The sequence below is a fragment of the Malus sylvestris genome, chromosome 10 (assembly GCF_916048215.2).
Source record: "Malus sylvestris chromosome 10, drMalSylv7.2, whole genome shotgun sequence".
NCBI classification, from domain to species: domain Eukaryota; kingdom Viridiplantae; phylum Streptophyta; class Magnoliopsida; order Rosales; family Rosaceae; genus Malus; species Malus sylvestris.
In genome coordinates, this window is record NC_062269.1 from 26,660,505 (window position 1) to 26,672,890 (window position 12,386).

Consider the following 12,386-nt stretch of genomic DNA (forward strand, 5'->3'; position numbering starts at 1 on the left):
TGAGTATCAAGGTGCAGTAGCATATGGTAGGAGTCCCCCAAGTCTCCGGTCGAGGGAGTTGACAAAGGAGGTGTCTTGCTAGTAGCCAAGTTTCCAAAGTAACAAAACTTCACCATTTTCCTTTCTAAGTGGTAGCCCAAAACTCCTCCTTCATATATATTTGTTATGAAAGTTGTTAGGCCCAAAGAAGATGAGGCCTAGGGCTTTTTTTTTTTTTTTTTTTTTCAAATTTTCAAATTTTCGAATTTCCGAATTTCTGAAGAAAAAAAAAAAAAAATATATATATATATATATATATATATATATATATATTTTAAGCTTTATAGGTGAAGCTTTGAGGTTGAAGCTTTGTTGGGTACTATGAATTGATTTTGCTTCACACTATCTTGATCAAGATAGTGTGAAGCTTTTGTGTTGAATTTCCTTTTTTTTTTTTTTGCCATTGACCAAAAGAACGCTTGTTTTACTAAACAAAAAAAATGGCTCATTTGTAAAGAATGCAAACATCAAAGATTCTGTACCTTCTCAGTGAACCTTCTACTGTTAAAATATGGCGACAAGAGGACTAGCCTTCGATCATTTGAAGCTGTTAGTTCTTCCACACAAGGCAACTAAGCTTCGGAATGAACAACGGCATACTGTGTGATCTTACGAGTGATTTTCCCTTGTAAGCCGTTCAAAGAGTCATAATCCTGTTTAAATTACACATCAAAGCGAAAATTATCTTAACCTAAAACAATTTTGCTATGAGCAGAACTGAAAGATGAAAACTACGTTTATTCAGGTAAACGAAAATAAGAGTACATTTGGGACAATGCTAAAGGTTTATAGGATTACCTGTATCATCAACACTATGCTCTTTGCTCACAAAGTTATTTTGAATTGGTTGAATTACTACACCTCCAGACACCAAAATAGCCACCATCTCATCAGAATCAACTCCCGCATCAATCCCACTCACCTTTGTTTTTGCACACCTCTAGGTTTTTAGCGGCTGAAAGTTCGTATCAACGAGAATTCGTGGAGAATCTCAGTATAGGTGGCTACCTCTGAGGGTATGATCCTTACCTACACTACTGTACTTTACTTATGCTCTGACGTCGGGTGTGAAATGAGCTCATTCCTGCTCACAACGCACTCTTGTTTTTAGGCACTTTTAAATTTAAATTTATTAACATTTTCCACATCACTATATATTATGGCTTCGTCACCTTCCAAGTGTCGTGTGTCAAACTTGATGGCCGTGAAAATTTTGAAAAATACTACTTGTAGAGAAGCAATCCTTCTGTGTCAACTAGGAATTGACATTCTATGAGACTATTGGCTAGTTTAATTGTAAGTCGGCATATGTTTTGGTATACTTGAGATCATTTTGTTAATGGAGATGCTATGGTGGGGGGTTGTCGAGAAGGAGTAGGTTTTAGGATGATGAAGGTGGTGCTAGTTTTGTTGTTTGTTTTTATCTAATTTAAATTAGGGTAGAAAAGAAAATTCAGACCAAATAAAAGAAAATGGGGTGTATTCATAACATTGTAGGGTGCCAATAAAAAAGGCCTATATTTTCCGTACAAGATATGTCTTTTCTTTTTTTTTTCTTTTTTTTTAATTTGGTAAATTAATTTATTTATGTTGCTAATATTTATGATACAAGAAAGGTAAAATATTCATATGGATTTAATTGCTCATCATAATTAGCATGAGCAATAACATTTATTGGCCAAATTATGATTTTGTGGTAAAAGTTGTAAATGTATTGTAATAGTTGGTCATATATTTGTCTACATGGTAGTCTAATTGAAATTTGAGCTTTATTTGAATGTTTAAATTTATGTAGGTTTTTATTTAAAAAATAGAAGTTTCAAGAGCCTATCTAAAGAACAAAAAAAAAAATATATATATATATATATATATATATAATAATAATAATGAAAAAGACTTTGCATCTCTTTTTCAAAACACCAAGAACTGATATTGATATAACAGAGTTGTTGAAATAGTGGCCAGCAGGGCTTACTGGCTCCAGTCCCTCTTCCCAAATCTCCATCTTGCTATAACTTTCATCAATTTGCCTGATCGGCTATGTATTTATAGAATAAAGTGGCCATCACACGGATGCCTTTTGTGTTGTCACTGTTATAATACCGTTGAACTAGAAAATTATCTTCTTAATGACAGGTCCCATATAATTTTGTTCACCATTATAATTATTATGTATACTCACCACATACCTAATTATTTGCTATGTGTTATTTCGTCTAATTTTAGTTAACTGTCATATTAAATGTTATTTATTCAATTTTGAAAAAAAATTAAAACCAAAATTAAGTAAAATGACACATGTCAAATTACATTATATTTTATGGTAGTGAGCAAAAATGCTTCCTCTAATTACATGTCTCATTTATGTCTTTTTATTTTTAGTTTTTATTTTTTATTTTTTATGAACAAATAATATTATCTACATTAAAAAAAATATTATTCAAATTCGCCTTTGGTGAAAATTGGTCCTAAAATCTCACTTATTAGTGAAAAGGAATACCCCTGTAATGTAGTATCAAGTGACACAAAGGAATAATAAGATGAAAATCAAAGTCTGAATATGAGCAAATCACTGCCCATATTTACTTTTAATTAGATGAAAACAAAGCTCGTTGGCGTTGTCGCTTAGGAACGGTTCAAATTCACCTGCATCCTCCGAACCAATTAATGCTTATAGCACCATTCTCAATGTCCTCTGCAAGTCATTTTTCCAGCAGCAGCTCTACGATCATAGTTATTTCGTTCCTCTTATTGGGTGTTTCAGCAAAACATTTCACTGATACTGTTTCACAAAATGAAACAACAAGATCTAGGCGAATTTGCGTTCGTTGTTGCCGCTTAGGAAATATTCCAACCACCCCAGTCACCACCGAAGCTCATCCTCACCTACTTATCATGTTGGGTAAAGCTACAGAGACTTGAAAAACAACAAAGGATCATTCTAATAGTCATCTGTCAAAAAAAAAAATCAAGCTAAGGAAGCAAACACAGGAAGTCAAGTCTTACATGCAAAGTCATTCTTTGTGGTCTAATATGTGAATAGGTGCATGTGTAGACAAATGAACAAGGGAAAAGAAGTCAAATACAACTCTTGTTCCCCTTGACCGACTCATGCTTAGTCTATTTCCACAAAAGGAAATTCCCTAATTCAACTTTTGATAAAGACAAATAAAAAGAGAGGAAGACGTCTTTCGGAAGACTTAAATGTGGATACCATTTTGGTCAAATATTAGGTCAAAATATTGACCAAAAGCATTGAAATCAAACTAACAGATGCTACAAGACAAAAAGAAAGAAAGAAAATTTGCCAATCTCTAAATAAGTGGCTAAAAGGTATTTGCTTCTCTGCCATGTGAAGTTGGATTTGAAAGAGTTCAAGTTGTGCCCAATTTACAAAGAAGGAAAAACTTGCTGTCAAACTTCCCACATTATTTGGGAAACTCATTCACATGGCAGCCTTTGTATTAACACCCAAAGATCTGGTAGACAAATCAAAACTACAACAAGATTTTGGGAAAAGCATTAGTTTTCACAAGTGTCAATAAGAAAGAACAAACAACCAAGACAAAATTACCATGAGCACGGCTATTTGTAAAGCCACTCATGGGACATTCAAATGGAAAAGTATAATTCTTTTATGATTAAGCATAGAAGGCAGCACACAAATAGAAGCAAAAAAGAGGGGCGTCCAATGCCTACTGACCAAACCAATCTCATAACTCTCTACAGGAGAAACAGAGATGCCGGAAAGTGATAACCAAACAATGCATCAAAACTCATTCAAGTTTGGCAGACATGAAGAATGTGTTACTACAAATTTTAGAGTAAAATTCTCACTTTTGAAGCCATGAATTAACACTTGTTTTCAAACAAACTCAATGCTGCAAAATGGTTTGTCCAAAAACCAAGTCAAAAGGGTAATGAAAGCTACTCATGATAAACGAATAGTTAAATGAATTTAGACTACGGAAGCTACCAACGTCAAATTGGGTTTATCATCTACCAGTACACAAAAAGAGGTTTTTTTTTTTTTTTACAACCCAATGAAGCTCATTACTTGGAGAACAACAATCAAATTGAAGAGATGTTGTTGCCCATGACTCCTGCACGAAAGAGTTAATAAATTTATCACACTTTAGAGCTTCATTCCACTCCAAATATATAAGCAAATCTAGAACATAAAAAAAAAGCAAAAATGGGTAACCTGCTTTGACACACCTCGACCCGGAATGTCAATTAGGACTCCGAATCAAGTTGTGCGGGCCGACACCTAGAAGGTGACGAAGCCATAAAGTGTAATGAGGTGAAAAATGTGAATAAATTTAATCTTAAAAGTGCTTAAATATAAGGGTACGCTGTGAGATGGAATGAACCCAATTCACACGTGATGACAGAGCATAAGTACAGTACAGTAAAATAGGGTGAGAATTATACCATCGATGGTAATCGTCTACACCAAGATTTGCTCGATATGAAAACTCTGCTACTAGAACCTAGAGGGGCAAAAAACAAGGGTGAGTGGGCCTGAAAATAAAGTTTTAATATAAACCTTTTGAAAGCGTTATAACGCCTCGCTGTAAAACCCATATAGTTTCTAGAAAATAATACTACGTAGGTACGAAAAATGAATGCACAAGTGCAGTAAAAACAGAAGCATGCCATGCCATAATATCTCAGCAATAATAAATGTAAGTCAAGTGTGAGATCAGTCTAAACTAACCTGCCAGTCGAAGTCACCTAATGTGACCTGTACGACTGGACCTATTTCTCATCAAACTATGTTTGCACATGAGTCGGAGTCACCTAGTGTGACCTATAGGACAGGACTGGGTGTAAATAGGTACGCTCTAGTGCTACGATCACGTGATGGCTAGTGATAAATTACGGGTCACCTATGAGTCAGAATTGCCTAATTCAGTCTATACAACAGGGCTAGCACCAAACTTAGATCTAAGGTGAACGTGCAGTGTGGGAGGTGAACATCACGTGAAGGACTGTGCCCTGGCCCGGGACGGGAGCACTAACACCGGGGTGCAACAATGATGAGCTCTAAATGAATATAAACATGCTTATATAATGCAACCATTTCAATCACATAATAACTCACCTGAACTTACATGTGCCTCCGTATGATCTTTTAACACAACACATTTCATAACAATGCAACATTTAAAAACAATACATTTTCTAGACATGGCATGAAATGTAATACCCAATTTAAAACTTTTTTGGAAACCATGTGTTTGTATATATATATATATATATATTGACCAAAAGTCAACCGTCAGTCAAAGATCAACGGTAGGGTCCACAACCTTACGTAACTCGATCGGGAAGATCCACATCTCAGATTTCCGATTTGTAACTACCAAAGATCCGCATTATGCTTCTAGAACAACATCCTAAAGTTTCGGAATGATCCAACGGTCGAATCTCTGCCAAACACAATTCAAGTGGCGGTCCACAATTTATTTTACGAGCTTGATTACAAATCCAATTTGGGAGGAGTTGTATGTCAGATTCCCGATCCATAAGTTCCTATTGTCTTCAAATATTACGTACTATAACATATTAAAGTTTGGTGATGATCCAATGGTCAGATCGTCGAATCATAAAATGGTCAACTGACGTAATATTCCATACTAGGTTTAAACTATTGAACTATAACAAACGGTTATCAAATTGACATCATAACATCAAATTTAACTCAAAAAGGCAGCGTCGGCCCACTGGCCACACGCCGCCACATGTGACGATCGGCCGCCCCAACTAGCCGAAAAATTCGACTATTTCTAAAAATTCTCAAATTTTACAGAAATGAAGATCTCAATGAGAAGAACAAGTTTTATACCTGTGACCAAGTCCAATTTGGCCAGGAAAAGCTTCAAATCGCCATGAACCCGCCAGAACCCTAGAATTTTGGTGTTCTTGATTTGTCCTCAATTCAACTTCGACGCTCCAACTAATGATTAGGCATTGTTCCTGAGCTCAATGGAAGGCTAGTGGTGGTGGCAATGGAAAGAAATCATTGCAGGAATGGTGGATTCGCCGCCGTGCACCCCTCAGAGCTGACGTGGGTGTTCTTGTAAAACTATGGTAAAAAACCCGTCAATCATAGGTGGAAATTGAAGAAGAAAGGCCGGTGAGAAGCTCCCAAGTGGCGGATAGCTGCAATTTGTCGAAAAAATCGATGGAAAACCATCAGAATGGCTGCGGAACGAGTCAGGTCGACGGAGAGGAACCGGGTCAGGGTGATCCGGTGCTCCCTCAGTCTCTCATTTTCCTTCCTTTCTTCTCTCTCCCATTGGTCACTTACCATCTCCATTCTCTCCATTTGTCCTCACCTCTCCCTCCTTTTTCTCCTTTATTTTCCGTCTTCACCGACCATCTCTCATTCCCTTCAATCTCAGCCACACACGTGGCTTTCCAGATTTAGCTTCAAAAATCTAGAGCATTCCAAAAAATAATTAATTAACCATTTTTTCCTCGACTTCGTTCATTATAACTCCAAATTGCATTCTGTTTGCGGCCACACATTTGTAGCGATGAATATTACGAGGATACACCAAGAAAATGAGCCTTACATAACATGACATGGCAGTCAACGAAAGTCAACCTCCTCGTCCCTAAAGGCAATTTCGTCATTTTACTCTTCTAAAATTAATAAAATCGTAAAAATAGGGGCGGGTTATCACATGCTTGATCTCTCACCCCCATCTTCGTTTCGAGTTTTCAATCCATAAAAAAAAAAAAAAGCACAAGTAGAGTGGTAGGAGCAATAGAACGATGATGCAAAAAAAAAAAAAAAAAAAAAAAAAAGCTTTTGTCACCAGTGCAAAAAGGGGCTTTGCAATTTGAGGGGGAAATGATGGTAAATTGAAGTAATTTGAAAATAAGTCTGAGCTCCAACAAACCTTACCCATCCTCATTGAGAAATCAACGGTTACCCAATCCAAATAGAAGTTTGAAATATAACGAAATCCATGGGAGCCCAAGTATATCAGAATGGCTCCTTGCTCCTGGAGGAAAACCACCATGCATTAGAGCCAAGAAAAAGGGGGGGATGAATAAAGGCTGCTCCTCACATGGAGAAGAATAGAGGTTATTGAACTTGGATAATGTTCGAATGTTGTGGGTTTGTTGTAACAACCCGTCCCAGGATTTACAGAACAAAAAGGGTATTTTTGTACCTCCATTAAGTTTGGGGATATTTTTCCTTTTAAACTAAAAGAGTTTAGGGCTTTAACATATAAGACCCAAAAACCATTTTTAAAAGGAAAAATATCCCCAAACTTAGTGAAGGTACAAAAATACCATTTTTGTTCCGTAAATCCCGGGACGGGTTGTTACATTTGTGCTTGTAGGCAATTAAATAAACTTTTAATCTAATGCACATCAATCATGTAGGTAAATTGACCATTTTGGAAGTAAATTAGATCCTTTAAATTTTGGTAAATTAGACTATTTTGTAGGCAAAAATTGAGCAGAACATATAGCTTTTGTTTTGTGTATTAGCGGTTGGAGTATGGCTTTTTATATTAGCACCCCACAAAATGTTAAATGCACCCCACATTAAAATTTAATATTAAATAATTTATTTACTCTACTATGCAATGGCAATTTTGACCTTATTAGGTTAAAAAAAAATTCTAAATCCACCCTAAATCACTTTTAACATATTATTTATCTTCTTCAACTATCAAAATCCTTCCAACCCTCCATTATTGAACAAAATACTAACCTATGACTACAATCATGTTGATTGAGAAAAATTATTTTTGACGAATGAAACATGAAATCGATGTTTCGGAAGCTTCACATGAGGTAAGACTTATTGTTTTAGTGATTTTGACGACATCAATAATTATTTAATCTTGCTTTTGCTGTGTTATTCAAGCTTTTCTATTCATATTCATCTTTTAGGGATCATAGAGATTACATGAAGAATTAAACACCTAAAATTACCACCAAATATTAAAAACAGACGAATTGGGTTTTAATGGTGGAATTGAAAACAACCCACATATGCTTTAAATCCCAAGCAGCATTTTTTGTCAAAATTTCAGTCGGCATTTTTTGTCCAAATTAAAAGCTTTATAAGATTTGAGAAATGTGGGGTGTATAGAAAATGTGGGGTGCATGTAGAAACTGTAAGGTATATATTGAGAATGTGAGGTGTGAGGTGTGAAGGTATTATGGGGACGTATGAGGGATGTATTAAGATAATTATTGAAAAAGAAAATGTGGGGTGTATTAAGTATGTGGGGTTTATTCAACAATTTGTGGGGTGTTAATATAATAAGCCTTAGAGTATTAGACGAAGCTGTTTTAGGTTTATTGTTGTGTTGGTAGGTAAATTAACTTATATTTTTATGGCGTGTTTACCAAATCGGAATGGAGGTAGAAGAAAGGGAATTGAATTCCCATCGTTTACCAAATTTTGGGAATGAAAAAATTAGTGGGCTCCACCCAAAATCAGTAATCGGATTCCTGATATTCCCGGAATCCAAATACTGACTTGAAGGTGGTAATTGAATTCCGAAAGAAAGCCAGCATCTGGAATCAAACTTCTCTACCAAAATTGCCCTCCCCTCCCATCTGCCTCCCACGATTCAACCACCCAAAGCACACACCCATCCCACCCTTAACCAACGCAGGCCACCGCACCACCTCCCAGACTACCAAGACCTATCACCCACTGGCGAAGTTACAGAGGAACAAGGAGGGGCGGCCGCCCCTCGGCTCGTTTGAAATCGCCACTGAAAGTCCGGATTCCGCCCCTCAGATCTTTTGAACTGCAGGAAACTAGGTATGCTTCTGCATTTATGGAAGGTTTGCTGCTTAAACGAAGAGAATGAGAAATAGCTAGAGAGACTGAAAGAGAGAGCTAGAGAGAACAGACGGAGAGAACGAAGAGAAAAGGGACTGAAAAAAATAGAAAAAAAATGATGATGTACTCCAATGGTGTGCCAACCAATATATTCCAATTTTAATAAAACTATACATATATATATATATATATATATATATATATATATATAAGTGTGTGTGTGTGTGTGTGTGTGTGTGTGTGATTGTGAAATTGTATTAAAAACTTATGAATTTTTCTATTATTTAGATTAAGGGTATTTTAGTAATCATATTAATTTTCATTCCAATTCAGGTGAACTAGTAAACAACTTATATGAATTTTGTTTCATTTTTACTCCGATTCCAGAACATTTAAGTAAACAGCTTTAACAGGAATCCGATTCTGACTCCTCGTCAATCTAATTCCTCCTCAATTCAATTCCTCCTCAATCCAATTCCTCTATTTTGATTACGGTTACGTAACGCGCCATTAATGTACAAAATTATGGAATTAATATTATTATTTTTCAATCACCACATTATAACAATTTGAAAGTTAATACGTTAATTAAATGGATATAACAAGTAGAAAAGAAAAAAAATAAACAAGTAACTGATCCAAAAACTCTATCCAAGTATTAACAGGGGTAGTTTAGGCATTCAAAAAATACACAATTTGAAAAGGAGAGCTACTAGACCCACCCCACAATCCTATTTCTTCACCCCCACCTTATATTATCACCCCTCAAAAAAGTTAAAAAAATAAAATAAAAAAAACTCTTTCTCCACCTACCAATATTCCTAAAATAACCATCATATATTCTACTATTTTCCAGAAATTGAAAAAAATAAACTGCAAAAATCACTCAACCCACAATCCTATTTCTTCACCCCACCTTATATAAACAATACAATTTCTTCAAGTTCACAGAGGAGGGAGAGAGAGAGAGAGAGAGAGAGAGAGAGAGAGAGAGTTGGTGTGGATAATTCCCATGGCATCTTCAATCAGACCCTCGCTATCCATGATGAGGTTCGCCGGAGCTTCCCACCTAGGCTTTTCCTTCGCTTCCTTCACTCTTTCCCTGCGACTCGCTTGCTTCCAACTCAGCTTCAATGGTGGTTTACACCATGATGGTCCGATAACGCATGCAATGGTATAGCTAGGATCCTTTAGTCCCAGAGATTAAGGTTTCATGGTTTTGGGGTTTGATTTGTTTAATTTTCGAAGAGGGAAGTGGGTGAGAGCTCTCGGAGCTCTAGAGAGAGTGAGAGTGTCGAGAGCTTAGAGAGAGAGCAACTTCAGAAAAATGGAGAAAAGTGAGAAAGATGAGTGGAAAGAGAGGGAGTGACGTGAGGGAGTGGAGAGTGCACGGGAAATTCCAAGCAAGTTGCAAAAAATATTATTATTTTATTTACCTATTGCCAGGGCTATTCAAGTGTAAGAGTGGAGATGTAAAAGACAATTACTGTTCATTAAGGGCAATTATTGTTCACTAGGTGGATTAAATAGTGGATAGCCATGGGGGGCCTTTCCCACAGTGGAACTGCTCTAAGGGTCTTATCCCTCATTCGGATGTGAAATCATACTTGTGCGCAATCATAGTTACACAATCATCTTGTCATCGCACAACACCAAATCCCTTGTGGTGACAAATAACGAATATCAATGGCAAGAAATAATGGTGATAACAAATAACGGATTATATGGTTGTACGAGTAGATGAAACATACACCTCTTCCTCACCCTTCCCACCACCTCCCCTTCATCATTTTTTTGGTATACCTTTTTTTTCTAAGGCATAGAAAGATGAAAACTAAAAGGGAATTGTAATTGACACTCAAAAATTTTATTTTGCACTCCAAATATTTTATAATTAGAAAGAAACATACACTTGTGAGAAATGTAAATGAGATTTTTAAAGTGTTATTAACAATTACCAACTAAAAACTTTTTCTTTTGGGTCAAATGAAATTACTTCCATTAAAAAACTATTATAAGAAAGAGAGAACAAAAGGCCTCCCATAAACAACAATAGATAAAGTAAAAAGCCCAAGCAAAACGAGAGAAGCAACCCAAGATATAACGGGACGCCCACACAAACTTAGGAGCACAGACAGAAAAAACAAACAACAAAAAAACCTATTCTGAAGCAGCATAAACCAAACCGCCACCGCCTCCACATCCTCAAAGGATGCCAAACTTTGAACTAAGAAAGTAGACACTAGGTCCAAATCCCCCCTTACAAACCCATGCAAATATATGCAAACAAAGTATCATACGGATAGAAAGTGAGGCTACATAATGTGGCGGAGGCCATAAAATACTTAGCCTCGATAGGGATCTGACATGTCAATTAAAGGAGGGGAAGTGAGGGAGAGAAATGGATCTGATATCCAATTTCGGATCGAAGCCTGTAAATTTGAGCACATGATGGGGTGGGGATGGAATATCATGGCTAAAGACTAGGGAGGAAGAAAAGTAACAGAGAGAAAGCAGTAAAATAGATGAAAAACACTGGATAAGGGCTATGAAGCCCAAATCTGAGACAAGCTCAGGGTAATTGAGACTAAGCTCAAGAAAGACTGGAAAGGGGAAAGGAAGAGGGCGTGAGAAGCTATAAAGGGGAAGGGGCAGAAGAGATGGGAGGGGATGAAAAGATGGAAAAATGGCAGAAGAGATTGGAGGAAAGGAGGAGGAAAAGTAAAAAGGGGTAGTGGCTTGTGAGAATGAGGGAAGGAGAAGAAAATAAGGGTGGGTTGCCACTAGCACCCAAGCCAAAGGCAAAAGAGATTCCTGAATTAGTGTTTCAGCAAATAGTGAGTTTTTTTTTTTTTTTTTAGAGAAAGAACCTAGAGAGAGATCTCTGGATACTAAAATTTACGTTGAAAAAATTTCTCAACTGAAAACTAAATTTTATAAATGAATATCATAGATATAAGTACTTGGTGTATCTTCTGCAAATTTATGGTCATTAGTTGATAAAAACTTCATATAAGTCCAAATAAGTCCCTATGTGGTGCTTGCCTTGATGGAGACTGAGTTTGCTACTTGGAGAGATGTGTATGGCTTCACCAACCAACGTCTTACGCCCCCCCCCACATGGGAGTAAGGAATAGTTTGTCTCATCTCCAAAATTGTCTCTTTCATTGTATAAGCACTCTTCTTCTTTTATTCTAACTCTCTGTTATGTTTTTAACATAATATTTTATAGTATAAATATGATAATTAACATAAAATTGTGAGATATTAGAGAACCCAATATCACTTTGAGAAAATCTCCATAATATTTGTCTTATTGGATTTGACTAAGCACCTAGATGAAATAAATTTATTTTTATGGAACGTTGTATTGTTACACATGATTCACATGGCACCACTCCTCACTTTGGGAATTGGATCCTCTCCTGAGCCCAAGGAGAAGATCTTCCTGACCAACATACGTGAGCTGCTGGATTTTTATCTAATGGCTAAAAATAGGACAGTCCCTTTAAAGTTA

At 36.4% G+C, this 12,386-nt stretch overlaps 1 long non-coding RNA gene across 1 annotated transcript; it reads right to left on the bottom strand.

Annotated features, from left to right (window-relative positions):
• Positions 1 to 617: 617 nt before the first annotated feature.
• On the bottom strand, positions 618 to 951 carry LOC126587417 (uncharacterized). Its single transcript, XR_007611066.1, has 2 exons — positions 838 to 951; positions 618 to 692 (listed from the first exon to the last, which is right to left on the bottom strand). It is a non-coding gene; the product is annotated as an uncharacterized LOC126587417 (long non-coding RNA).
• Positions 952 to 12,386: the final 11,435 nt, after the last annotated feature.